The 27445-nt window shown below is 43.3% G+C and overlaps 1 long non-coding RNA gene across 1 annotated transcript; it reads left to right on the top strand.

The window, feature by feature from the left end:
• The first annotated feature begins 587 nt into the window (after nt 1-587).
• Nucleotides 588-26017, top strand: LOC127608382 (uncharacterized). Its single transcript, XR_007964257.1, has 2 exons — nt 588-656; nt 25932-26017. It is a non-coding gene; the product is annotated as an uncharacterized LOC127608382 (long non-coding RNA).
• Nucleotides 26018-27445: the final 1428 nt, after the last annotated feature.

Below are 27445 nucleotides of genomic sequence, written 5' to 3'. Positions count from 1 at the left end.
AATCCAGCTTCTTTCACCTTAGACAGCTGGCCAAAATAAAACCTCTCCTCTCACATGAACACGTTGAGACAGTAATTCATGCCTTTGTCACGTCCCGGCTTGATTACTGCAATGCCATTTACTATGGAGTCCTCCATTAAGCGCCTTCAGCTGGTCCAGAATGCCACTGCCCGCCTCTTGACTGGTACTCATAAGAGGGAGCACATAACTCCTACTCTGGCATCCCTTCACTGGCTCCCCATTCATTTTAGAGTTATTTTCAAGTTTTCAAATCTCTGAATAATCTCGCGCCACCTTACCTCTCTGAGCTCATTCGCCCCTACACACCTGCCCGGCGCCTCAGGTCTGTGGACCAGACGTTATTAGAAGTACCAAGAACTAAACTGAGGCTCAGAGGGGATCGAGCCTTTTCTGTTGCTGGTCCCTCTCTCTGGAATGACCTCCCACTGAACATTCGGCAAGCCTCCTCGCTGCCCATCTTCAAAGCCCTCCTTGTATTCTTTGGCGTTCGACTCAGCATGACTTAGATTTGTTCTTGATTTTACTGTTTGGTGCTTTGTCTTGCTGTTTATTGTGCATGCTAAATCGCTCCATGTACAGCACTTTGTATGCAGCGATGGCTGTTTGAAAGTGCTCTATAAATACAGCTGAGTTGAGTTGAGTTGAAAGGTCGGTGATGATAAAGAAAAGCACTAGAGCTGCCCATTTGAGGCAGCTGAAAACAGACATATATTTAGTACATGACTGTTTAACCTGTTTGCATTCACCCACAAGACAGAGAGAATCAGAGGGAAGAAAAACAGTTTTTCCTTGACATTTTACTTCTCATTTCATGAGTTTTACATACCGTATTTTCACGACTATTCGACGCACCGTACGGTTGGGCGCAGTCTAATTAATGGGTGACATTTCTGTATTTTACACATAGACAGACCGCACTGTACCAATGGGCGCAGTTTTAAAGTGGTACGCCAGCTTAAACATACCGCATGCATGCGCGCACGCTAACACGTTAGCTTGAAGCATACGGTAACATGCCAAGACATACAGATACAAGCTAAAAACACGTTTTTAAAAAGGCAACGAACGCAGAACTGAGGTCGGGTGTATTTTATTTAGCCATCGTACAATGTTCTCACGTTTTTCGATCAATCATCACCCAGAAATCCATCAATGTCCTCATCCTCTATATCAGATGCAGAGGATTGCAGCCACAATCCATTCGCAAATAGTGGCGTAACTAACCCGGCGCTGCCTCCCACTCTTTGTAAAGTTGTGTTTGCCATCGATCATCCATTGTTCCCATGCCGTTCGCAACTTTACTTTGAAAGCCCGGTTGATGCCGACGTCCAGCGGTTGGAGTTCTTTAGTCAAGCCTCCGGGAATAACGGCAAACTCAGAGTTCATTTGCTTGACTTGGTTTTTCACCGCTGCTGTGAGATGGGCACGCATGCCAAAAGCATAACCGAGGGCTTGAAGTTTGAACTGAGCTTCGTAGGCGTGTCTCTTTGTCGAATTCATTTTCGGGGGTTCTTAGAAACAAAACCGGAGTTGTTTTGCAACAATGCACATTGCCACACTACAGGTGTTAGTACCTGCTTGCGGCGTCCCTTTAGCGTCCACTTACACGCCCACCCTTCACCCATTTGGCGGACTGCTCCCCAGCACGTCTGCCTTCTCTCTCTCTCTCTCCCTCTCCATATATGTATATATACACGCCAACCCTTCCCTGATTGGCCGACTTCTTTCCCACATGCCTGGCCACAGTCACTTCCGCTTTTTCTCTATATAAACAACGTGTAGGCTGTCAGTCAGATTCAGCGCATACAAAACACGCTCCACTTCATAAGGCGTCCTGTCCATTTTGGAGAAAATTTAAGACTTTTAATGGCGCCTTATAGTCGTGAAAATATGGTAATTGGAATATTGAGCATTCATTTTTCAGGTGTTCCAGGACGCATTAGCACCCTGCCATGTCTTTAAAAACTTTACATCGGGTCACTCGTAAGTTGATGGACAACTGTATAATAAAGAGATAATTTATTACTTCAGTTTACTGTGGCTCATTTTCCCAGATAAATGCACAGAATTGCAGCCAATGAGGCATGGAATAGACAGAAAATGGATATAGTTAGCAAGGATATTGATAGATGGATGCAAACATGGAAACACATTTGTGTGTGTGTGTGCGTGTGTGTGTGTTAAATGTCGCTCAGGGCGAGAATGGCTGTCTCAGCTCTAATGAAACATTAATAAAGATGTCGGCTAATTTGGGCTGACGGGGCGACGAGACTCGGGAAGGGAGAGTTGGGGAAACATGGCACTAAATTGGAAAAGCACCAGCTGCTTTGCCAGATGATCGGCGAGTGGAGAAACGGCTGCCATCTGACCGTCCTCTCGATGCTTCTCTTCTACCCCCGCCCACCGGCCTCCACCCCGCAGGATGATGATATTGGTTAAGACAGCAATTTACAGAAATGTCCTCAGAAGGCTGTTGTCTTGTTGTTCTTTTTTTTTTGCTTTGATGTTCCTGGATGACATTTAGTTAATTTAAAAGTTCTTTTCTCAGTGTAAATTACTGATGACACCAAAAGCAGTATTTCATTTTAGGTATTTTTGGAATTGGGCTTTAGTCTTATGACCATACGGGATTTTTGATGATGATGATTTTGTTTTTTTCATCATCTTACAACTCGCGTGGTGGGATGTCTCCGAGTGGCGCAAGGGGGGAACGCCGGGGCTAAATGCCCACCAGCCGGCGGGGAAGGAGGTGGGGTCTCACTGTAAGGTGAGGCACCCAGCACTCGCCCCGCCGGAACGACGGAGAGTGCGAGTAGCCGCCCCACAACCTTACAATAATCAGGCGTGGGCCCTTCCAGGGCCTGCACTGGGTGTGAACCTCGTCACCAGCGTGAGTTGTACCAGGTGTGGGACCCGGGAGGGGGGGGGGGGCAAGTCCATGGATTGTCCAGGAGGAGAAGGAGCTTACAATTTAACACCATTCTCCTAAAATGTCAAGTCAAGTCAACTGTATTTATAGAGCACTTTCAAACAGCCATCGCTGCATACAAAATGCTGTACATGGAGCAATTTAACATATACAATAAACAGTAGATCTGGCAGTCATCTGCATAGCAGTGGAAGGGAATACCATGTTTCCTTAAGATGGAACCCAATGGGAGCAGATACAGCGAGAACAGCAGAGGCCCCAGAATTGAGCCCTGTGGAACACCACATGACAGGGGAGCAGTGTGTGACTCAGAGCAGCCAAGGCTGACACAAAAGAAAACCTTTAATTTTCTGGCCCTATTTTCATTCAGGGTCTGTCATCAAATTGTGCGATGCGCCAGTGGACGCGGAAGTAGCACTTATTTAAGCGCTACACCTTTGCCGAAATCCTGTTTATCGTCTTCTTGCCTCTGTTTGGTTCTCGACACTCTCTTCGTCTAACAAAATGTCTATACAGAGCTCACAAACCTATTCTTTAATGCACGCCAGTAAATGTGCACGGCAACTAGGGTCGGGTGGAACCTTTCTTCCGATAATTTGTTCCGGCCGACAATCGCCACAAGATGGCATCAGAACACCAAAAGGTAAAACTGCTTAATCGGAAATATAGACAGACACAGGAAGCCTTTTTTTCTTTCTTGTATAATGACTACAGGGAATGTAAAATGTGGACATGTTTTACGTTGAGATTGTTGACTAAAACTAACTGGGGCCGCTACAGAAAGAGAAAACTTAATAATCTACTGATAAAATTAATCAAGGACTATGAGTGATAGCAAAGCTGTAAAACGAAGGTGGTTAAGGCTGAATACTTCCAATTGAGAATACTTAGCAGCGCATAGCTGCTTTGTCATCTTGTCATTTTCAAGGCAAATGTAAAATCTGAATGCCAGTTAAGAGGGATATGATATCTGGCCTATGAAATATTCATTCAATTGTCTTACAGTAGAGCTGATGAGGAGCTGGGTTTGTTTGAAGAAGCTCTTGTCACGACTTGTCAATGTCACACCTCTCAAAAGTTCTGTTTATTGTTCTCATGAGGCCTTGCGGAGCTTGCATTCACATTTGCGCACGCACACACTAGAAAGTCATTTGGAGAGGAGCTCATAATCTTTGCCCTCATTAGATGTGGCATAATTAGATGCAATGGTGTACTTTACGAATAGTGTACTTTGCGGCATTCATTCGCAGGAAGCTGCCACAGTTTATTCACCATAATTTACATCCTATTTTAACTGAAAAGATGTGCTGACACATCCTTGTTTATTTTCTCGCTTTTGCAACCCACAACAGAAAGACTCTTCGTTCCACTCTTGCTGCTGCTGAGTCATTTCAGTGTGAAACACATTAGTGTCATCCCATATCCTTAGCGTAAACAACAAAGGTCAGTGGGAATACGACGGACAATGCAACTTTGATAACATGACATTTTGGAAGCGACAGATATCATTCAGAAACAATCAGTCTTGTTCTGACCTGCAGGGACTACCAGTAGAACTTCTTAAGTGGAATACAATCAATTTTGTTATGCTCAATTAGGGCCTCAGAATGAAATCTTTTATCCCCGCCCTTAAAAAAAAAAAATCAAATTTCCCCTTTGCTATTGGAAAACTCAAATCACAAACAGGTTGTGCTCTTTGTTCCATAGATGGTATGATATGATATTTGGTTTTCAGTTATATACAACCTACTAATTTGCTGTCCGTAGTTGTTACTCTCTGCTGCGATCCTCATACAAAAACAATTCTGTCAAAAATGGACTGTACAACAACAACACAAGCACTTATTTGGATGTTACATAATATCTTTACGAGAAGGCCTCCTGCTACAGTAATTTGTTATTCATAGTTGGTCACTCTATTGCTGTGACATGCTTACAATTACTGTTCTGTCAAAAGGGCTGCAAATGAGCTTTTTTTGTACAAGCACAACATCATACTACTGTGATACAATTTGTCTCTGTTTTTGTAGTTGTACCTATTAAATAGACCAAAAGAACAGTGTAGGCTGCTGAACAACACATACACATGTTTTGGTGTTTCTTGTCATCTTTACTAGATAGTTTAGCAGTTAGGATTTCTTATTGCCCCTTGTTCACCTGGTTCGCTGTTCATAGTTGGCTACTCTCAGCTGTGACACAGTTACAACCAATTTTCCCTCAAAAGTGTTCTGTAAAAACCGAGCACTTAATGATTATGGTGTTTTGCATCATATTTGTACCTCTTCCGTATCTTTGGCTTAGCAGTTAATGTTTTTTTTTTGTGAAAACAATACTCGTCAGAAGTGTTGCTTATTATATTGTGATGCAGGGATGAGAGAATACACCTTCCCCCCAACCCCCCACCCTCCCTTCTCAACTTTCACGCTGCTTCAAAGTGATGTGCATGTATCGAACAATAACAGTGTTTACTCTAAGGTGGCCACTCCACTGAGCTCAGTGCTTATTTAAATCAATTTAAAATAGCAATGCTTAGGACCAGATGTCAGTCAACATTAACATTTTTGTGGACATATTTTCCAGTTCTCTTCTCATTAAAAGAGCCAAATGAACTTGCGCTTAATAGTTGCTGCCTGAAGGCGTTGACACACAGGAGAGTAGGCCTGAAACGCACAAAACAACACAACATGGCAGCACTGAGAGCGGCGATGAGAACATCTCTGATATCCGCTCATCGACTTAGCGAAGGTGAAATGAGGTCAGTCGAGGGGGAGGAATCATTGTTACTCATCTGTCCTCCCACAAACAATCAATGTGAATGTAAGCAGCTGTATTGTAACTCTGAGCACATTTCCTAACATTAAAACAAACAACAACAAAAAACCTTACCGCAGCACAAACAAAGTTTGGGAAAAGAAATAGCTATAATGCTTCAGCAAACATATCGTGAATGCGCCTTCATTGAGAGACAAAGGTTCTCAAAATGGGGTAATGAAAATTTGCAATGAATTGTTTTCATGTTTTAATGTTTTAAAAAGTGCCTATCTACATTAAAACACACTAAACCATCTAATCATCCTCACGTTAGTTTTGCGCAATTGATGCTCATTACATGAATATATAATCCTGGCATAAGAGCAAAAGGCGCATTATAACAAGAGCAGGCCTATTTTTTCATCTTGCATTATTACAACTTTACTCTTTTGTCAGATTTTGTAATTTATGCCTTTGATCCAAATCATTATAAGATATAAGATAAGATATCCTTTATTTGTCCCACACTGGGAAAATTTACATTCTACAGCAGCAAGATTGTGGGTAGAAAGAAGAAATAAGAAAAACAAATAGTTTGCATTCACAAAATAAATGTTAGTTACAATGTACACCATTCAAATAAGTGCAATATAAATATAGATATAGATAACGCATTTTATTTTTTATTCAGCAGCCTGTCAGCAGTCCGTAGGAACGAGCGGCGGTATCTCTCCTTCTTGCAGCGCAGGTGTAACAGTCTCTGGCTGAAGGAGCTACCTAGTGCTGTCAGGGAAAGCTGGAATGTTGGGAGGGACTGTCCATCATAGCTTTTAGCTTAGCTAGCATCCTCCTGTTGCCCACCTCCTCCAGAGTGTCGAGAGAGCAGCCCAGGACAGAACTGGCCCTCCTGACCAGTCGCTCCAGTCTCTTTTTGTCCCGGGCAGAGATGCTGTCTGACCAGAAGACAATGCCATAATGGATGGCCAAAGTCGCCACCGAGTTATAGAACGTCTTAAGGAGTGACCCCTGAACCCCAAAAGACCTCAGAATATAAATAAAACATTTATTCTTCGCGACTTTGTAATATTGTGACTTTACTTTTTTGTTGTATTACTGCTTTTTTGCTGTAATAAAACTATTCAAACTAATGTATTCCCTAAAACGTACAACTTTGTTGTCACTGCATTATCATCTTATAACGTTATTCCCATGGCTGACACTTTCTTCTAATACTTTTATCACATTAATCTCCCAATATTATTGTTGCTTTGCTTAAAGGGGAAGTGAACCAAAAAATATGCTTTACAATAATGTGATCTATGTGCCTCCACTATCAACACAGCTTTATAATTACCATATTTTCCGCACTAAAAGGCACACCTACAAGCCTTACATTTTCTTAAAAGCTCGCAGTGCGCCTTAAAATCCAAGGTGCCTTGTGTATGGTCATTACGGTAATCTTTCCACCCCAAAATGGCTCCTTGCTCGAGACATGCTGACAATGTAGAGTTCAAACTTAAGGCGAATGGTTACGCAGTTGAACACAGACATAGAGCAGCGGCAAGAGACTTAAATGTTAACGAGTCAATGTTATAACTTGCTGTTGGTTCGGTGAACTGGGTTGCTGCTTTATTAAATTAGTTTTACTGACATCTGATCGTTCTGTTTGTGTTCCTGAAGCATAGCTCCATCTAGTAGATACATTGTAGACCACGTGTTATAACGCGTTGCGCCCAATGTTTGAAAAAATAGGCCATTCACTGAAGGTGCGCCTCATAATCCAGTGTGGAAAATGCAGTAATATTGCGTTTGTGGAACCTGAGTTAAGCAACAAAATCCAGCTATTTTTATCTGACCAATCATACCTCACTTGTTTTGTGAAGCTGAGTCACGATTGGTTGTTACCTGAGCCCTGAGTGAGCAACTGGGATGTAATTTTCAGTAACAGCATGTGGCAAAATGGCCGTTCCCTGAGATGAAAAAATACGAGTGGATATTACTGCTTAACTCATATTCCTAAAAAAAACGATATCAGAATACTCTGTTTAGACTAGTTGGGCTGCATGGAATTTATTAGCGATCCATCCCTCCATCGATTTTCTGATCCACTTATCCTCACAAGGTTCGCGCGGCATGCTGGAGCCTGGAACTTATTATTGTAAAGAAAATGTTGGGGTTGACTTCCCCTTTCTGGGTACCTAGACAATTAGTGTTTTAGCCCACAGTCTGAGCCCTTACGGATGACTCCTGACACCCCTGTGAGATATATCTTGAAAATCGATATGAGTGCTTTTGATGTATCAGCACCAGCAGCCTGGCCTCTTACATTTTCTGACCTATAGAATCCTGTGGCTGCGCGGTGGGAAACCTCACTTAAAAGAATTGCTCTAAATCATTGTGCAAGACACGGAAGAACATAGTGGTCACGTAAGTGAGTTTAAGAACACTCCAAAGCTTATTTTTTTATCCTGCTATTGAAGTCCAAAGCCTTTGCATTACCACCAAACTCACTAGAAGGGTTTCTATTAACCTCAGCAACCTTCAGCTTTACATAGAGATGTTTGAATCATATGTTATTGTTTAACGGGATCGAGGCATTTCTCAGAATAACCTACCTCTTCGTCCTCAAACCGCATAAAAGTCATACAGTCGAACCTCCAAACTAAAACAAGTAAATCGAGACAGATTGACTTTTTCATCCTGTGAGGTGAATTGTGCATCAAAAAAAGTTCAAGAACAAAACAAAATGCATTGTGGAGGGATTTTAAAAGAAATTCTAATACAATCCAAATAATGAAAAACGGAACCTTACTGCCACATTTTGGTAATTTAAGTACTAATGAATATACATAGGGGGTGGCCCGGTAGTCCAGTGGTTAGCAGGTCGAATTCACAGTGCAGAGGTATTGCAGCTCCGGCCTCCCTGTGTGGAGTTTGCCTGTTCTCCCCGGGCTTGCGTGGGTTTTCTCGGGGTACTCCGGTTTCCTCCCACATTCCAAAGACATGGCAGGCTAGTTAAGCACTCTGAATTGTCCCTAGGTGTGAGTGTGGGCGTGGTTGGTTGTTAGTCTCTGTGCCCTGCGATTGGCTGGCAACCGATTCAGGGTGTCCCACGCCTACTGCCCGAAGACGGCTGGGATAGGCTCTAGCACACCCCGCGACCCGAGTGAGGATGAAGCGGTTCAGAAAATGAATGAATGAATTTACACGTACATAGTTGTTAAAATGTATATTGAGACTTGAGAGGAATTATATCCAGTCATCAGGCGCCGACAGGTATGGCAGCCTCGGTCACACGCTCCCTAGTATTATCCCTGTTTTTGTCATTTTCGTTGTTTTTGGCGACCCTGAGCGGCTTACTTACACGAGTGAAAAGTTGCTGCGCATTGGGGAGTCTACGCTCGGTCTTTTTTCACCAGCACACGAAAATCCACAAGGTTTTTCGGAGCTAATCGCAAGCGGAGCGGCTGCGCTGTACGGAGCATGGAAACGCCGCCGGAGGAGGGGGAAGCGAGCTGGCGTGCTCGTCAAGCTCCGGCAGCGCGGATTTCGAACCCCGCTACGATTGATCCATCTTGCTAATCTACGATCTCTGCCAAACAAGATGGATGAACTTCTTCTCCTCACAAAGACCAACAAAACCTTTGCACGTTCTGCTGCGCTCTGCTTCACTGAAACCTGGCTCAGTGACCGCCACCCAGATTCCGCGCTACATCTACCCGGCTTCCGCCTTCTCCGAGCCGACCGCGACACGGAGCTATCAGGGAAATCGAAAGGTGGTGGGATTTGCTTCTATATAAACGAAGAACGGTGCACTGATGTCACGAAGCTCGACGCACACTGCAGCCCGGACCTGGAGTCGCTGTCTTTAAACTGCAAGCCATTCTACTCGCCACGTGAGTTCACCTCCTTTTTACTAGTCGGTGTTTACATTGCGCCACAAGCTAACGCTAACTCGGCGATACAAACGCTAGCCGAACAAGTAAACAAACTCGAAGTAAAATACCCAGAGTCACCCCTGATCATTTTGGGCGATTTTAATATAGCACATCTTAACCGTGAACTTCCCAGATATAAGCAGCACATCGACTGTTTCCCCAGAGAAGGCAACATTCTAGACCACTGCTATACAACAATCAAAAGTGCATACCGATCGGTCGCCCGTGCAGCATTGGGTCGTTCTGACCACAATTTAATCCACTTAATACCTACATACAGACAGAAACTCAAATGTGTTAAACCGGTTGTTAAGACTGTGAAAAAATGGACAGATGAAGCAAAGCTAGCTCTACAAGAATGCTTTGACTGCACTGATTGGGGCGTCTTTGAAACTTCAACGGGCACACTGGATGAATACACAGACACTGTAACATCATACATCAGTTTCTGTGAGGACATGTGTGTACCAATGAAGTCCTTCCGCTCCTTTGACAATAACAAGCCATGGTTTACTCCCAAACTCAGGCAACTCAGGAAAGAGATTTAGAAGTGGAGATCGGGCACTGTACAAACATGCCCGAAACCAATTGACAAAGGAACTTAACATCGCTAAGAGAAGCTATGCAGAGAGGCTGAAAAAACAGTTCTCTGCTAACGACTCTCCATCTGTATGGAATGGCCTGAAAGCAATCACTAACTATAGAATGCCATCCCCCCAAACAGTGAACAATAAGGGTCTTGCTAATGAACTAAACATGTTTTTCTGCCGATTTGAAAAGGACACCGCCATTTCCCACACACACCCACCTCTACCAGAAACCACTCTACCCACCCCCCCCCCCCCCACCCTCTTTTTCTCCACTACAGATCCACGAACAGGACGTGAGACGGCTCTTCAAGCATCAAAAGATCAAGAAAGCTCCGGGGCCCGACAAAGTGTCCCCCTCCTGCCTGAAAGTCTGCGCTGACCAGCTGGCTCCGGTCTTCACACAAATCTTCAACAGATCCCTGGAGCTGTGTGAGGTCCCATCCTGCTTCAAACAGTCTACCATCATCCCAGTTCCCAAGAAATCGGCAACATCGGAACTGAACGACTATAGGCCTGTCGCCCTGACGTCTGTGGTCATGAAGTCCTTTGAACGCCTTGTGCTGAACCACCTAAGGAACGTCACTGGACCCCTGCTGGACCCTCTCCAGTTTGCCAGGTCTGTGGAAGACGCAGTCAACATAGGTCTGCACTACATCCTCAAGCACCTCGACAGCACAGGGACCTATGCAAGGATTCTGTTTGTGGATTTCAGCTCTGCATTCAACATCATCATCCCGGAACTCCTCACCCCCAAACTACTCCACCTCGGTGTGTCCCCTACGATCTGCCAGTGGATCCTCAGCTCCCTGACGGGACGGACACAACAGGTGAGACTGGGAGCAACAACATCATCAATATGCACCACCAGCACTGGACCTCCACAGGGATGTGTCCTCTCGCCACTGCTCTTCTCTCTCTACACAAACGATTGCACCTCAACAGATCCAGCTGTCAAACTCATAAAGTTCGCAGACGACACCACGGTCATCGGTCTCATTAAAGACGGCGACGAGTCTGCGTACTGCCAACAAGTGGAGCAGCTGGAGCTCTGGTGCAGCCGACACAACCTCGGGCTGAACAGCTCAAGACTGTAGAGATGATCGTGGACTTCAGGAAAGATTCTTCTCCACAGTTGCCCCTCACACTATCCAACTGCCCTGTGTCAACCGTCGAGACCTTCAAGTTCCTGGGAATCACAGTCTCCCAGGACATGAAGTGGGAAGTCAACACCATCTCCATCCTGAAAAGGACCCGGCAGCGGATGTACTTCCTGAGGCTGCTGAGGAAGCATGGCCTGCCACAGGAGGTGCTACGACAGTTCTACACGGCAGTCATCGAATCAATCCCGTGTTCTTCCATCACGGTTTGGTTTGGGACCGCCACAAAAAAGGACAAAATCCGACTTCAACGGACAGTTAGGACGGCAGAAAAAATTGTTGGCACCGCCCTACCCACTCTTGAGGACTTGCACACTGCAAGAATCAAGACAAGGGCACGGAAAATCCTCCTGAATCCCCCGCACCCTGCCCACCACCTTTTTCAGCCACTCCCCTCAGGCAAACGCTACAGATCCATGCGCACCAAATCCAGTAGACACTTATATATATATATATATATATATATATATAGCGGCTGGATACCTCAGTTGGTAAGGCATCGGTTTGGCATACGGGAGACGGTGGTTCAAATCCCGCTTGGGGCAAAAATGAGCACATAACACCATCCAGTGTGGGTCCTTGGGCAAGATCCTTCAAGTTAATGCCTACCTCATACAATGATGAGAGACAATAAAACAAATGACGTGCCGGCTCAGATGTCGCCCGGACTGTCACCTTTTATACATTATATAAAAAAAAAAAAATCCTCATTCCTTCAATTTTTATACATTATATAAAAAAAAAATCCTCATCTCACCCCTCGGGTGGTGTCCGTCCCTCATTCAGCTCGGGTCCTCTACCAGAGGCCAGGAAGCTTGAGGGTTCTGCGCAGTATCCTTGCTGTTCCCAGCACTGCACATTTCTGGACTGAGATGTCCGATGTTGTTCCAGGGATCTGTTGCAACCACTCATCTAGTTTGGGGGTCACTGCCCCGAGTGCTCCGACCACCACAGGCACGACTGTCACCTTTACCTTCCAGGCTCTCTCCAGCTCCTCTCTGAGCCCTTGGTATTTCTCGAGTTTCTCATGTTCCTTCTTCCTGATGTTTCCATCACTTGGGACCGCTACATCCACTACAACGGCTTTCCTCTGCCCTTTATCTATGATCACGATATCTGGTTGGTTCGCCATTACCATCTTGTCAGTCTGGATCTGGAAGTCCCACAGGATCTTCGCTCTGTCATTCTCCACCACCTTCGGAGGTGTTTCCCATTTTGACCTTGGGGTTTCCAGTCCATACTCCGCACAGATGTTTCGGTAGACTATGCCAGCAACCTGGTTATGGCGTTCCATGTAGGCTTTCCCTGCCAGCATCTTACACCCTGCAGTTATGTGTTGGATCGTCTCAGGTGCCTCTTTGCACAACCTACACCTTGGGTCTTGTCTGGTGTGGTATATCTGGGCCTCGATGGCTCTGGTGCTCAATGCCTGTTCCTGAGCAGCCAGGATGAGTGCCTCTGTGCTGTCCTTCAGGCCAGCCCTCTCTAGCCACTGATAGGACTTCTTGAGATCAGCCACTTCAGTTATGGTCCGGTGGTACATCCCGTGTAGGGGCTTGTCCTCCCATGATGGTCCCTCTTCCAGCGCCTCATCTTCTGTTCCCCATTGTCTGAGACATTCTCTGAGTACGTCATCCGTTGGAGCCTTCTCCTTGATGTATTCATGGAGCTTGGATGTTTCATCCTGGACAGTGGCTCTCACACTCACTAGTCCCCGGCCTCCTTCCTTTCGGCTTGCGTACAGTCTCAAGGTGCTGGATTTGGGATGGAACCCTCCATGCATGGTTAGGAGCTTTCGGGTCTTAACGTCCGTGGTCTGAATCTCTTCCTTTGGCCACCTTATTATTCCTGCAGGGTATCTGATCACTGGCAGGCATAGCTGTTTACTGCCCGGGTCTTATTCTTGCCATTGAGCTGGCTTCTTAGGACTTGCCTCACTCGCTGGAGGTATTTGGCCGTAGCCGCTTTCCTTGTTGCCAGTTCGAGGTTGCCATTGGCTTGTGGTATACCAAGGTACTTGTAGCTGTCCTCAATGTCTGCTATTGTTCCTTCTGGGAGTGAGACCCCTTCAGTGCGGACTACCTTTCCTCTCTGAGTCACCATCCGACTACATTTCTCAAGCCCGAATGACATCCCGATGTCGCTGCTGTAGATCCTGGTTGTGTGGATCAGGGAATCTATGTCCCTTTCGCTCTTAGCATACAGCTTTATGTCATCCATGTAGAGGAGGTGACTGATTGTAGCTCCATTTCTGAGGCGGTATCCATAGCCTGTCTTGGTGATTACTTGGCTTAGGGGGTTCAGTCCTATGCAGAACAGCAGTGGGGAGAGTGCATCACCTTGGTATATGCCACATTTGATGGACACTTGGGTAAGTGGCTTGCCATTGGCTTCAAGTGTGGTTTTCCACATCCTCATCGAGTTCGCAACGAAGGCTCTTAGGGTCTTTTTCACCTTATACAACTCCAAGCATTCAGTGATCCATGTATGTGGCATCGAGTCATAGGCTTTCTTGTAATCAATCCAAGCTGTGCACAGGTTGGTACGTCGGGACCTGCAGTCGTGTGCGACTGTTCTGTCAACCAGGAGTTGATGTTTGGCTCCTCTAGTATCTCTACCAATGCCCTTCTGTGCTTCGCTCATGTATTGATCCATGTGTCCATGAGCGCCTAGCAGTACAAATTATATATATATATATATATATATATATATATATATATATATATATATATATATATATATATATATTAGCTGTCAGTTTGGTGTGTTTTTATTGGCATGAATTTAAATGAATTTTAACGGGATTAAATTTTTTCTCGCGAGATTAACGCGGCACACGTCACAAGCGGATGTTACGTTGCTTATAAATACACCAGAACAAAACAACAAGCGCGCTGCAGAAGTCCACGCCCATGTCTGTTTTGCCAGCCACGGCAGCGCGTGACACCGAAAAGGGATACTTAGAGTTTATGAATGGAAAGTTTACTTTTAAATAGTTGCCATATTGCTCCACTGACAAGACCAAAGTTATCTGTTCTTCTCTCTCTCTCTCTGTATCATACAGGTATACGATGTATGCCACTGACGCCATTGTTACTTGTTTGGAACTATTTTGTGTGGAAGGTTACAGTGGTCTGTGTCCATATTAATAGAGCGGGTGGAGCTTCGCTGTGTTCGTCTGACAGCGACAGTGCACTACGGTGGTAGCGACCTAGGTGTTGTCATCGAACCAAGTGTAGTCATTCGAAATGAGGTCTACACAAAACCGTAGAGAGACTTCCGCGCAAGAAGGACCAACACAATCAACATAGCCTGACTGTGTTAGGGGGAGTGAACCCCCCCCCCCCCCCCCCCGCACCCCCCTTCCAGAATGGTTTGCCCCTGCAGCACGGGGAAGTGCGTGTGCTTGTTTGTACGGCCGGCAGTTTCGAATACAGCGGCACATGATGAACACTGGTGTCCGGTGTCTCGTTATTCTTCAGCACACATACAGAAACAGACTACTGTGTTGAAAGCAAACTTGAGAAAAACGAAGTATAAGATAAGATATCCTTTATTCGTCCCACACTGGAGAAATTTACAGCCTCCAGCAGCAAGAATGTATGTAGAAAGAAGAAAGGAGAGAGAGAAAAAAAAACAACAAACATCTTTCAATTAAATACAATATGAACACAATGGATAAATCGCAGTAAGAAGAAAGGAGAGAGAGAGAAAAAAAACAACAAACATCTTTCAATTAAATACAATATGAACACAATGGATAAATCGCAGTACTATTTACAATTTTAGTGCAAATTTGGAATAGGAAGCTATCATCAGCCTTGAGTTTATGACTGAAGGTTTTACATCAATAATCAATGAGTTTTAGCACTCGTCATTCAGTGCACTTGAGGAAAGCCATGAGGATGCATCATCCCTGCTTAGTAGTGATGGGTCAAGTGACACCGATGCATTGACACATATATACGCCGGGCTCACAGAGCAAACCACGTGTCGATGCATGTGCTGCTTCATTAGGTCACGTGATTGACACGTGAATTGCATTGACACAGTCCAGGCTTCTAATTGACACACGGGCTGCGTTGACACGGTCCAGGCTGCTAATTGACATGTCGGCTGCGTTGACACAGTCCAGGCTGCTAATTGACACGTGAACTGCACCGGTGCAGTTTCGACTGCATCGGCTGCTTGGCACAGTCCAGGCTGCGCCACTTAGTCCAGGGGGCGTCGACTCAGTGCAGAGGGCGTTGACGCAGCAAAAGCCCGCCGCACAGTGTTTATAAGGAAGTGCGTCTGGCGACACAATGCCACCTGCCGAAACAAGCCAGACCTCACTCACGCTCGCTTGTCGAAGTTCGTGTCAGCGCAGACTTCGTGTTCGTGCCTTGCCTTCCTTGCCGATTATGGAGCAGAGACGCAAATCATCTGCCGTGTGGGACCATTTTGATGTCCTGGAGAATAAGGTATTATTTATTTATTTATTTAAATCGCCTTCTGGCACTCGCCGAGTGCCTCTCAGATTATTGACACGTATTGTACCATTTTAATCAAAATACATTTCAAGGTAACTCTTAGTTACTTCTTATTCACATTTCATTACAGGTGAAATGTCGAATTTGCCAGGTCGAATTGTCATACACCAATAGAAGCACCTCCACCATGCTGAGGCATTATCGGGCCAAGCATGAGAATGAAGTTCGCGATACACCCAGTATTATGCCAGGTATACAAACGTTCACTCATCTTTTCACGGTTGCTATGTTGATGATTAATTGACAATCAGTAATTATTATTGGTTGACTCTCCACTCCATGTTTGACAATCAAGGTTCCAGGAAGCAGCTGTACTGGAAGGACCAACACACTTCTTTCCCAAACCTCTCCCACCTCGCAAAGGAGTTCCTTTGTAGCCAGCCTCATCCGTCCCTTGTGAGCGTGTGTTCTCCACAGCAGGAGAAATTGCTTGCAAAAGACGTACCAGGCTGAAGTTTAAAACATTGGAGCATCTTATTTTTCTCAATAAAAAATTGTGAAGTCAAAGCCCACAAGCATCCTCATTCAAATGATCTTCACATTATTTGAACACATTGAATGTTGCAAAATGAATGCATGGATGTGAATGATATTGTATAGACTTCATCATCAAATCGATGAATGACCTTATGAAAATGTCTTGGAACAGTTGTAGATGCAAAACCATGCTGGCAGCTACATAATAGATAATAAAAGAAAAATATCCCAAACCATAGGGATCCTCCCAAAAACTAAGGATGTACTGAATAAGAGATCCTTGTACACATACTTTTATTGCTTCCATATTTGACCTATTGTGTGGAAATATGGGGAAATGCCAGTAAAACGCACTCTGTTCTGATTGCTTTGTATTATAGTTTTAAAACAATCACTGGTTCCAAATAGACGGAACCCACAAATCCACTGTTTATCAAATTAAACAATGAAATCTCATGACCTGGTTGACTTCAATTAATGTACAAAGCACACAACAACCTCCTTTGCCAAAACATCCAGAAGCTTTTTAAAATTCGAGAAAATTGTCATAATTTAAGGGGTACTAACCTATACAAAAAAATCCAAAACACGAACAAACATCACGCAAAGGAGTGTATCTGTAATAGGTGTAAATCTGTCAGAATTAAGCTGATAAATTCGATGCAATACATCAGAAATACATTGATGAGATTTAATAAATTAATGAAATGTAGCATCCATTATGAATATGAGAAAATCGACATATACATGTGCTCCAATGAGTATGTACTGTATATACAAACCTAAAGTTGTAAAAATGTATAAGTACAGCATACATAAGGGTAAAAGCATTTGTTAATATCTAGACTTTCTTTCCTATTTTGAAAAATGATCAATTCATATATAAGAAGGGGTAGGACTCGGGGTAGGTTTTTTACTTCTTTCTACTCTTTTGAACACATATTTGTGATGATGACTATTTTCTTTTCCTTTTTTTATATCTTACCTTCACTTTTTGCCAATTTATTACCGAATTGTATGTTTATATGTTCAATATACAAATAAATGTATCAGTCAGTTCAGTCTGTTAAGTGGGTTGGCTGCAGGGATCTTGAAGGTCCAGCAGGTGGCAGTGGTCAGTGACACAGTATCAGCACAGTATCAACACAGTGTGTCAGTGTGTCGACAAGCCTCATGAGGCCTCATGGACCCATCACTACTGCTTAGTGTGCGCCACACGCACTTTCATTCATTCCTCTCAGGACAACGGCATGTTGTTTATTTAACGACGGCTGGAGCCATAATTGGCCGACCTGAAAACTCACCACTTTGAAAGACGACAATGACTCTTCAAGAGAGCACAACAAAGAGAAGTATCACATAAAGCTCTCTGACAGCGCACCTGCAGCTCTCAACGCGGAGCCTCTTCATTCATTTGTCGAGTCCGGAAAATAGATGAGGAGGAGGTACAAGACGACGTCTATTCACAGGTGTCGGTCGAACTCCGGTCATGGAGGGCATGTTTTTTCCCTGTTGCACCTGATTCAAATGATCAGATCATCAGCAAGCTCTGTAGAAGCCTGATATTGAACCTGTTCATTTGAATCAGGTGTGTTGCAACAGGGAGACTTGGAAAGCATGCAGGACAGCGGCCCTCCGGGACCGGAGTTTGACACCTATGGCTCTATCTTAACAGAATTAACTGTTGTCTGTGCAGCCTCCTAGACAAGTAGAACAATGAGTCGATTTATTTTTTAGTCACATCTTACAGCACAAGCCATGGTCAGAAGATGGGGTCAAAAGAATTTTCAAGGCATTTCATATCCCATGGAACATACTGATGAAAAGTCGAGAAAAAAAGCATACAGGGAGGCTACTCAGAGGCCGACAAGCTGCAGAAATTTATTGCACGCATGTAGTGGTGGTTCAGTGTATGTGGCATGCCTGTAATATTCAGTCTTCATACGTTTTGGCTTACAAAAAAACTGAGTCCAAAATTGCAAGAAGAAATTGGTATTTAAACAAAAATATTTTCCTTGTTCGGGTTAACATTGTAAAATGAGTTTGAAATTACATTGAAAGTATGTTGCAGTCATAGTTTGGGGTGTAGACTATTAATGTATTCTCGGGCTGCAACTAAAGATTACATTGGTCAGCTGCAACTTTTAATCAGACATGGCTTTATGTTTCCACAAGCTTATTTTTGACCCATTAAAAAAAAAGTCTTCATATTTTTTTCTATCACATCAGGTTTTTGAGATATTTTCAACATTTTATCATCCATTTTAATTTATAGTTATGACGCGTTATAAAAAATCCTCATGTCAATGAAGCATACCCTTAATACATAAATATGACAAAATATATTATGATAGTACCGGTATATATTATTGTTATTATGAAAGTTCCCTGTGCTAGAGAAAAAAACTAGGGCAGATTCGGAATCAGCACAAAAAAAATAATGTTGAAAAATATACTTGCTTCTCTGATTTATCTTTTTTTTTTTAACTATCTGGACCAGTGTAATTTTAATAAGTGACACATATGTTGATTAATTAATGAATGGGATTTAAAAGGCTTTAATTTCCACTCCTCATTCAAATTGACAGTGCGGAAAACGCCAAAAAAATATGATTCAATAACTGGTATGGTGATCATTGTGTTCATCATTTTGTTAGATGTTGCCTGCTAGTTAACCCTAAAAAATAGAAATATTGTCATACCTTGTAAATTCATTTAAAGGTACTGAAGTCAATGTCGCAGTGGTGGAACTCCTGACAAAGACAATGTTTGTCAACGATGTCATGAAGATGTCTCACCTCGGACAGACCAGTGGCGTGGAAGCTATTCATAGTGTGGTGAATCACTTTTCCCCAAAGATGTACCACTTCTCGTACAAAGGAATGAAAAGCAGGTGTTAAAGAAAACTGATATGCATGAAATGTAGTTACCTGTTACCTATCCCTTGACCTCGGTTGTGGTCGTTGGGGCGCCCGTGAAGACCCTTCCACCGTTTCTTTCCAACCGTCTCTGTTTTCTGCCTCTCTCTGGGACTTTGCGAAATCCAGGTTGGTTAACTCTCTGATGTTGTCCTCCCACCTCTTTTTCTGCCTTCCTCGTTTGCGAGATCCTTGTACAGTTCCTTGTAGCACAGTCTTTGCAAGGCCTGATGATCTCTTAACATGGCCGTACCACCGTAACTTCCGTCTTTTTACGATGGTGAGTAGGTTGTCGTGGTGCCCGATAGCTTGTTGTATCCTATTTTGAACTTCCTCGTTTGTTACATGATCGGTGTAAGGGATGTTTAATATCTTCCTGTAGCATCTCATCTCCATTGCAAGGATCTTTCTTTGGAGATCTGCTGTTAGTGTCAAGGTTTCACATGCATATAGGAAGATTGACATGACAAGGGAGCGTAGAAGGTGGATCTTTGAGCGCAGAGCTATGTTCTTATCTTTCCAGATGGTTTGGAGTTTTGCTATTGCTGTTGATGTTTGAGCAATTCTTGCCAACATCTCTGGCCTCGAGCCCTCGTCTGAGATAATAGAGTCTAAGTATTTGAATGACTGCACAGTTTCTAGTTTTTTCCCACCGACTTGGATATCAAGATTGATGCCTTGATTGTTGTTGGTCATCAGCTTTGTTTTTTCGGCAGATATTTCCATGCCATATGAGGCAGCTGCTTCGTCCAGGTGTTCTACTAGTCGCTGTAACTCATCTTCTGTTCCTGCCAGTCCATCCATGTCATCAGCAAATCTGAGGTTGGTTATGTTTCTCCCTCCGATGGAGATTGTGCCTTCATGATGTTCAAGGGCATCTCCCATGATCCTCTCTAGATACAAATTGAAGAGGGTGGGTGAGAGTAGGCAACCCTGACGCACACCGACTGTAGTTTTAAACCAATTGCAGATACTTCCATTCAGGAGGACAGCACTTGAGGCCTTTCCATACAGGTTTTCGATGATTCGGACGAGGTTGGCATCGATGTTATACTTGCGCATGGTGGTCCATAGGGCTGCGTGCCATACCCTGTCAAAGGCCTTCTTGAAATCTATAAATACGTGGTATAGGTCTTTTTGGTGCTGTAGGTGTTTTTCGCAGATTATTCTTAAGTTAAAAATCTGTTCTGTGGTGCTGCGTCCTGCTCTGAATCCAGCCTGTTCCTCAGCTATGATGTTCTCAGCTATGGGCTTCAGTCTGTGCAGAATGATCTTCAGCAGGACTTTGCTTGGGTGACTGATCAAGCTGATCGTGTGATAATTTTCACACTGCTGTAGATTTCCTTTTTTCGGCAAGGTGATTATTAATGATTGAGTCCAGGGTGTTGGCCAGACTCCGGTACTCCATATATGGTTGCAAATTTTTGTGAGGGCTGTTATCATTGCCTCTCCTCCTGCTTGGACTAGTTCCGCAGGGATATTGTCTGCTCCGGCAGACTTTCCTTTTTTTAAGTTCCTTGACGGCTAGTTCCACTTCTTCGCGCAGTATGGGGCTTGAGTCTTCTTCTGTTGGTGTTAGTGGACATTTGAGTACTGATGGGTCCCCATTTAGTTTGTAATTGTAGAGGTCTTTGCAGTATTCTGTCCATCTGTCCAGGACATCCTTTTCTTCTGTGAGGCATATTCCGGTCTTGCTTTGTATGCTGCTAGGTCTTCCTTTTTTCTCGGTGGTCAAGTCTTTCACCACTTGGAATGCTTTCCTTGTGTTGTTCTTATCTAGGCTTTCCTGTATCTCGCTGCACTGTTGTTCTATCCAGGCTTCTTTTGCTTTCTTCATTTCCTTCCGGACTCTGTTGTTGGCCTCCCGATACTTCTTTGCTCCCTCTAAATCCCTTTTTTCTTTCTTTAGGTCGCGTCTTTTATCACACAACTGTAAAATTTCGTTGGTGACCTATGGTTTTTTAGGATGTTGGTGTTTGCCCAATATCTTGTCAGCCGTCCCTGCAATTGCAGAGTTAAAGGTGTTGATGGCTTCTTCAATGTCCGTATTCTCATCCAGGACTGTCAGGGCTGCAAAACTCCCTCCAATCATTGCTTGGAACTCTTGGAACTTTGGGGTCTTTTAGTTTGTCGAGGTTGAATCTCAGTCTTGTGAATCTGGGCTTGTTGATTCTTTTCAGTCTTGTTTTGAATGTCATCATTACTAGATCGTGGTCACTTCCTATGTCTGCCCCGGGGAAACTGCGGGTGCGGGCAATGTTTATTCCTGAGCGGAAGCGCTTAGGAACCATGATGTAATCAATCTGTTTATGAGTGTGACCATCAGGGCTGTGCCAGGTTTCTCTCCTAGAGGCTTTATGAGCACCGAAGGTTTTGGCTAGTGCTAAACTGTTGGTAGCAGCAAATTCCAGAAGCCGCAGTCCTCTCTCGTTTGTTACAAGGTTGCAAGATGGTCCATATGTTCCCCTCCAATTTTTATAAGCATCTCTACCAACTTTGGCATTCCATTCGCCCTGTATTATTATTTTGTCTTTCTTGTGCACTTCGTCTATAATTCCCTGGAGTTGGATGTAGAATTCTTCTACGTCCTCCTCACTATATGTTGATGTTGAAGCGTAGGCTTGTACCACAGTGATGTTGAAGGGTGCTGCCTTTAGGCGGATTGTAATTAGCCTGCTGGAGATTGGGCGACAGCCTAAGACTGTGCCCACAATGTTTTTGTGTACCAAGAAGCCGACTCCTTCTTCATGAGTGTCTTGTCTTCCGATATAATACAGCTTGTGTCCTTCCTGCGTTGACATTTCCCCGATGTTTTTCCATCTCACTTCGCACAGGCCTAGAAGGTTCCAGTGATACCTGTCCATCTCATGGACTAGTTCTTCCAGTTTCCCATCTTGGTGTAATGTTCTTACATTCCATGTGCCAATTGTTATGTTTTCTCTGGATCGTAGCTTGCTTCTGTTGTTGTCATTACCAGTCGCATACTTATCGTCTCCGCCCTGATATGTAACGGTAGACGCGGTCCTTGTTAACCCGGGCGTCGACCGACCCGGTATGGAATCTTTGGTTGTAGTCTTCATCATGGCGATTCTTGGGCAGTTAGACCTGGCAGTGCCCATCTCCTCTCCAAGCCGTTGGCCACAGCCGATATCCCCCGGTACTTGGTGGCTCGCCTGGACCCATGACACATGACCGTTGGGTTCTACATGGAACCCTTCCGCTCTGGCCGTTGACTTCCAAAAAAGTTCCTCCGCCCAGTGATGCAGTGTCAACATCACTCCCCTCACATGGTTCAGCCGGCCTGTTGAAGCCGTTGCCCGGGGTATGGCGCTTGGAGCCACATGTGAGAGATTTAGGAGATAGGTGAGGCCCAGTGATGCCTGTCCACCTTTTCTGGGTGCAACAGCCAGACATCAAAGGTACTACCTCTACCCAGAGCCCCCCTATACCCCAATGAAATGTAGACTATAGTGAAATGTAGAACTTTGAGATATAAAGTTATTTCATCAAAATTTGACAATTTTTTAAAAATAAGATAAGGCATTTTTTGTTCTATTCCAGAATAATTCTTTCTGCTATACATTATAATAAAAATGATGGCAGACCACAGAAAGTGACAAAATAAGTACAGAACTGGTGATGTGTGTGTCAACCCGCAATTTCTGACAGCAACACTGAACAGACTAGACCGGACAAGTCAACCGTTATTCAAGAGCACCAGACTAGATTCCTCAGGAAATAAAAAAAATTACATTCCCTGTATTCAGTTGTCCTCATTTGTTTATTTTTATTCCAGTATTTTGTTGTGATAGACAACATGTCCACATTAACCACTCTAAAACCAGTCCAAATCACAGTTCTGGAACATTTCCCTGTGAAACACGAAACCCTTTAAATACAGCTGACTTTTGTCCTGGTGGTGGAAAATGTGCCCTGATACAAGACACGGCGCATGCTGGGAGCACAACACGGTTGTCCTGACCAAGAAACTTCCAGCATCAGCACATCCTGTGGCCCATCAAATGCCTTCCCTTTGTACTGCTGCTTGTAGGTCATCCATGCCACCTGTAATCCATATGGGTCTAGGCACACAGCATTGAGTCCAGGATGGTCGGTGATGCAGTCCAGCACCTGATTGAAGTGTTCCTGTCCTTGTCAACGTACAGTCACTCCTTCTCGAATTTCATGGCTGCAAACACATTCGATGGCTGTAGGCAATTGCTGGCATTTACCACAAGTACACATGAAATTTAAAAAAAAAAGTACAAAAGTAAAATACTGAGCGATGACACCATGAGCATAAATTTTATTGAACATGTGTAATGCTCACATTTGTCACTGTGTGGTAGCACCGCACTACGGTTCACTTACATTACGGAATGTCCTGCCATAATTATTTGTCATGTACTTGTTTATAATGATACTAATGCAGCGTGATATACCAGAGACAAGTTCCTTGTGTCTTCTACATACGTGGCCAACAAAGACGATTCTGATTCTATACCCATCAATCAATAATTCTGTTGTTTATGAAAACATTTTTTTCAAAATATACAAGTATATGGATGGAATACTGTACAAATTTAAAAAAGTCATTCCAAAAATCTCTCAGGTACAAGTGAAAAAATTATTTGCTCAAGTATCGAGTAGGGTAACTGCTTGAACATCAAGTCTGATTATTATTTTAAACAATGTCATCAGATAGACAAAAACATATACGGTAATTATGTGCTCATGCCTGCATCTTCAAATCATAAAAATAATACCAGCCTATATCTTACCAATCTTGATGGCTTGTCTCCATTCCATGTCAGGTCGTCTGGGCACATTGTTTGCATCCTGATTAGCGCCTGGCTCGTACATGTCCAACATGTAAAATTCCAAACTCCTCTTCTTCATCCATTCTTCAAAAACTTGGATATCCTCACTTGCGCTCGATCGATCGCTTGTATCGCTGTTTGAATCATTGTTTTAAATGCTTTGCATGTGGCCTTATGGAGATTTGCCATCATCGTCCTCCGTGTGACGTATCACTTCTGGGTTCCGCCCCTTTCAGGCTGGAACTTCGGAAATTTGATAATTTTGTCCAATATACAACATATAAATGATTTTTTCATGCTTTATTTGGTGGACAATGTTTAAGTACTTTCATTGTGACCCTATTTGGCATTTCATGAAATTACTTCACACTTGGCCTTTAAGCATCGAATGTGCGAAAGTTGTCCTTGCCAAACTATGGAAAAATACACGAAAACAACAAGCCGACCGACAGTCCCACTACACAGATGTTTACAGGTTCTTCACTGTCTGCTCACGAGTTCACTTCTCAGCTCCTCTGTTTGTAAGCTGTTTAGTATTCATAATGCGAGGTGGACGTAGGCGGCGTCTCCAGACTCCACTTTTTTCCTTTTGCTTCCTCTTCTCTCGCTGCAAGATGCATTATTAGAGGAAACTTACGAGAATGCTGCAGCACTTGCTCATCAAAACGCCCAGCCGAGAATGAGCACATCACAATCACTTGATCCCCCGGTGAACATATTGCTTCTGGCGCTGCTTCTGGCGCGTGTGTAACGTGTATGTGCATGTGGATGTGTGTGTGTGTTTGTGTGTGTGTGTGTGTGTGTGTGTGTGTGTGTGTGTGTGTGTGTGTGTGTGTGTGTGTGTGTGTGTGTGTGTGTGTGTGTGTGTGTGTGCGAGCGCGCGCTATTGGGTGAAGATAAACAAGTCACATCCATTTTTTGCAAATAAAACCGCTGCAGTCTATACGTATTTGTTTGGATTTAGGCGGAAAGAGCCCTGCAACAACTTAGTCATCTCTGCCATTCCACACTAAGTATTTCACAGACAGATAACTCGTGACTCCTCCAAGGTAAGTCATGTTCAAGATCGGACTTGGACAAAAAAAAATACATCAGCCCTTCAAATTAGCAAAGTATAACAGATGAGTAGTTTGTGTATGTGTTCCCGGAAGATATATAAGCACAAACCCAACTGTATTTCTTGTAGAGAGTTGTTTGTTGATATGCACTCTCCCTCTTCAGCTACTACCTGGCTTGATGAGGCAATAAGAGAGCGACAGATTATTAAAATGCAGTAGTTAGGGGTGTCAAACTCTTTTCGGTCATGTCACATTGTAGATAGGGTTTCCTTCAGAAGGCTGTGATTACCTCTTAATATATATCCAACATCGCTTACCCTGTTCTGCAAATTGACCAACTATTTTTGAAATCATAGGTGAATGAAAACTATTTGTTCAAATATAATTACTTTTATTTTAAAAGGAGACTTGGTCACAAAAAATACCTGCAATATTTAAACGTTTTTTAAAAGTGAAGGCAATTTACAATTTTAGTATTTAGGAGTTTTGGGCCACCTAAAATAATGTGGGCCCCAGGCCTTGAGCTTGACACCTGTTTTTTTCAATCAACAATTCAATCAGAGATGGCCTTTTGTGTATTTTTGACTCTGATGTTAAAAATGTCTTGACTTTTTCTAGCACATTAGGATTTGGAGTTGATTCCCTTGTTGTTTTAAATTTGACCTGAAAGAGATTCCACAATACAGATTTTACCATGTGTTGTACAGTGAAGCTCCTCTACAACAAAATCATGTTTGCAGCAAGACATTTTTCACAACAGGGGGTTTTTCACTGTAACAAATTTGATCTCAGATGTAAACACACACACACACACACACACACAAACGTATGTGTACACACACACACAAACATATGTGTACTCTTTATTTTTATACTGATAGTGCATAAGTATGAGCATAAACTTATTTGACACTTCAAATAGTCAGTGTAGAAAGCAAAAAAGGGAAAGAAATTGAAAATTTACGACCAGCATTCACTTTCACTGACATCAATTTCTTGGATAATGTCTTTTATGTTGTTTCCTCTGTCTTTCATTTTGATCACTTTTACCCTCTCTACCAGCATCAGAGCTTTTCTTGTCTTAGCTACTTGACATCCAAAGGTCCGTTTTGTAGCAATATTAGCAATACAACGTTCTTGCTGCGTCTGAAACTAAGAATAACAAATACTTCCTGGACTACTGTGCATGGGTACTCCAGTGTGGTGGTTGCTGTTGCCATTTCTGAACGAAGCAGTAGAGGTAGAGGTCGCTGTTGGATTAGACTTCGTTGTAGTGAATCTCGTCGCGAGGCAAGAGCAGAGAAAAAGATTTTGTATAACACAACAGAGGGTTTATTCATTGTATGGGGGGCAGGAAAGTGGGAATGGTGTTAATGTATGAAGACTTTTTCACACTAGGGGGTATTTTCGCCCATATATATAGGTTTCGTTGTAGAGGAGTTTCACTGTAATTTATAGCTATGACGTTTCAGAAACAGATGCTATCTGTTGCTGAACCTAACCCTTAATTCACAAAGATGACTAAATATACAGTATATTACACATTGTCATGGTTCTGTTTGCTTTGTCTGAGTAGAAGGGTTCGGAGGGCATCTCCTCCAGGGCCGAACCTGTTCATCATCATCAAAACGACTACCAACCCCACAGCGAGTTGTCAGATAATTCAGCCTTGCTCACGACTCATACCAAATGCTTGTTTTTTTTCTAGATGACCATGTTCTTCCTTAATCGTTCATTGGTCCGTATTATATTTTTGCAATTTGCTCTTGTTAGTGCCATTTTTTGTTCGTCGCGTTATTCTCTGTGTTTTTTTTCGTTAGCTTTTCCTCGTTCTTTCGTGACTAGTGATTTTGTGTTGTGTATTGCTTTTGTTTGTCTTGTTCTAAACTAGTTCTTTGTTACCAGCGTTTTACGTTGTACTTTGTTAGTCTTGTTTTTTTTTTTTTTGGTCTTTATTTAACATTTGTGTTAACGATCTTATCCTTGTCTGCATTTGAAAGATCTAATTCTGTACCTATTATTATTATTGTTATTATGAACACCAGATGTGCTTGAGGGAAAAAAATGTGGCCCGGTCATGAAAGTAGAGCCCAAGGTCTTTTAAATCTCGGTACAATTATCTGGCATCTGAAGTGTCTAGTCGCAGAACCATTTTTTATGTTCCTCTACCCACTGTCCAGAGAATAAAAAATTGATATATGAATGCCTATCATCAACTAAAAAGGAGGATTTTGAGAACATTTCCTGAGGTAGA

The sequence above is a fragment of the Hippocampus zosterae genome, chromosome 1 (assembly GCF_025434085.1).
Source record: "Hippocampus zosterae strain Florida chromosome 1, ASM2543408v3, whole genome shotgun sequence".
Taxonomy (NCBI): Eukaryota; Metazoa; Chordata; class Actinopteri; order Syngnathiformes; family Syngnathidae; genus Hippocampus; species Hippocampus zosterae.
This window is presented reverse-complemented; position numbering and strand designations above follow the sequence as displayed.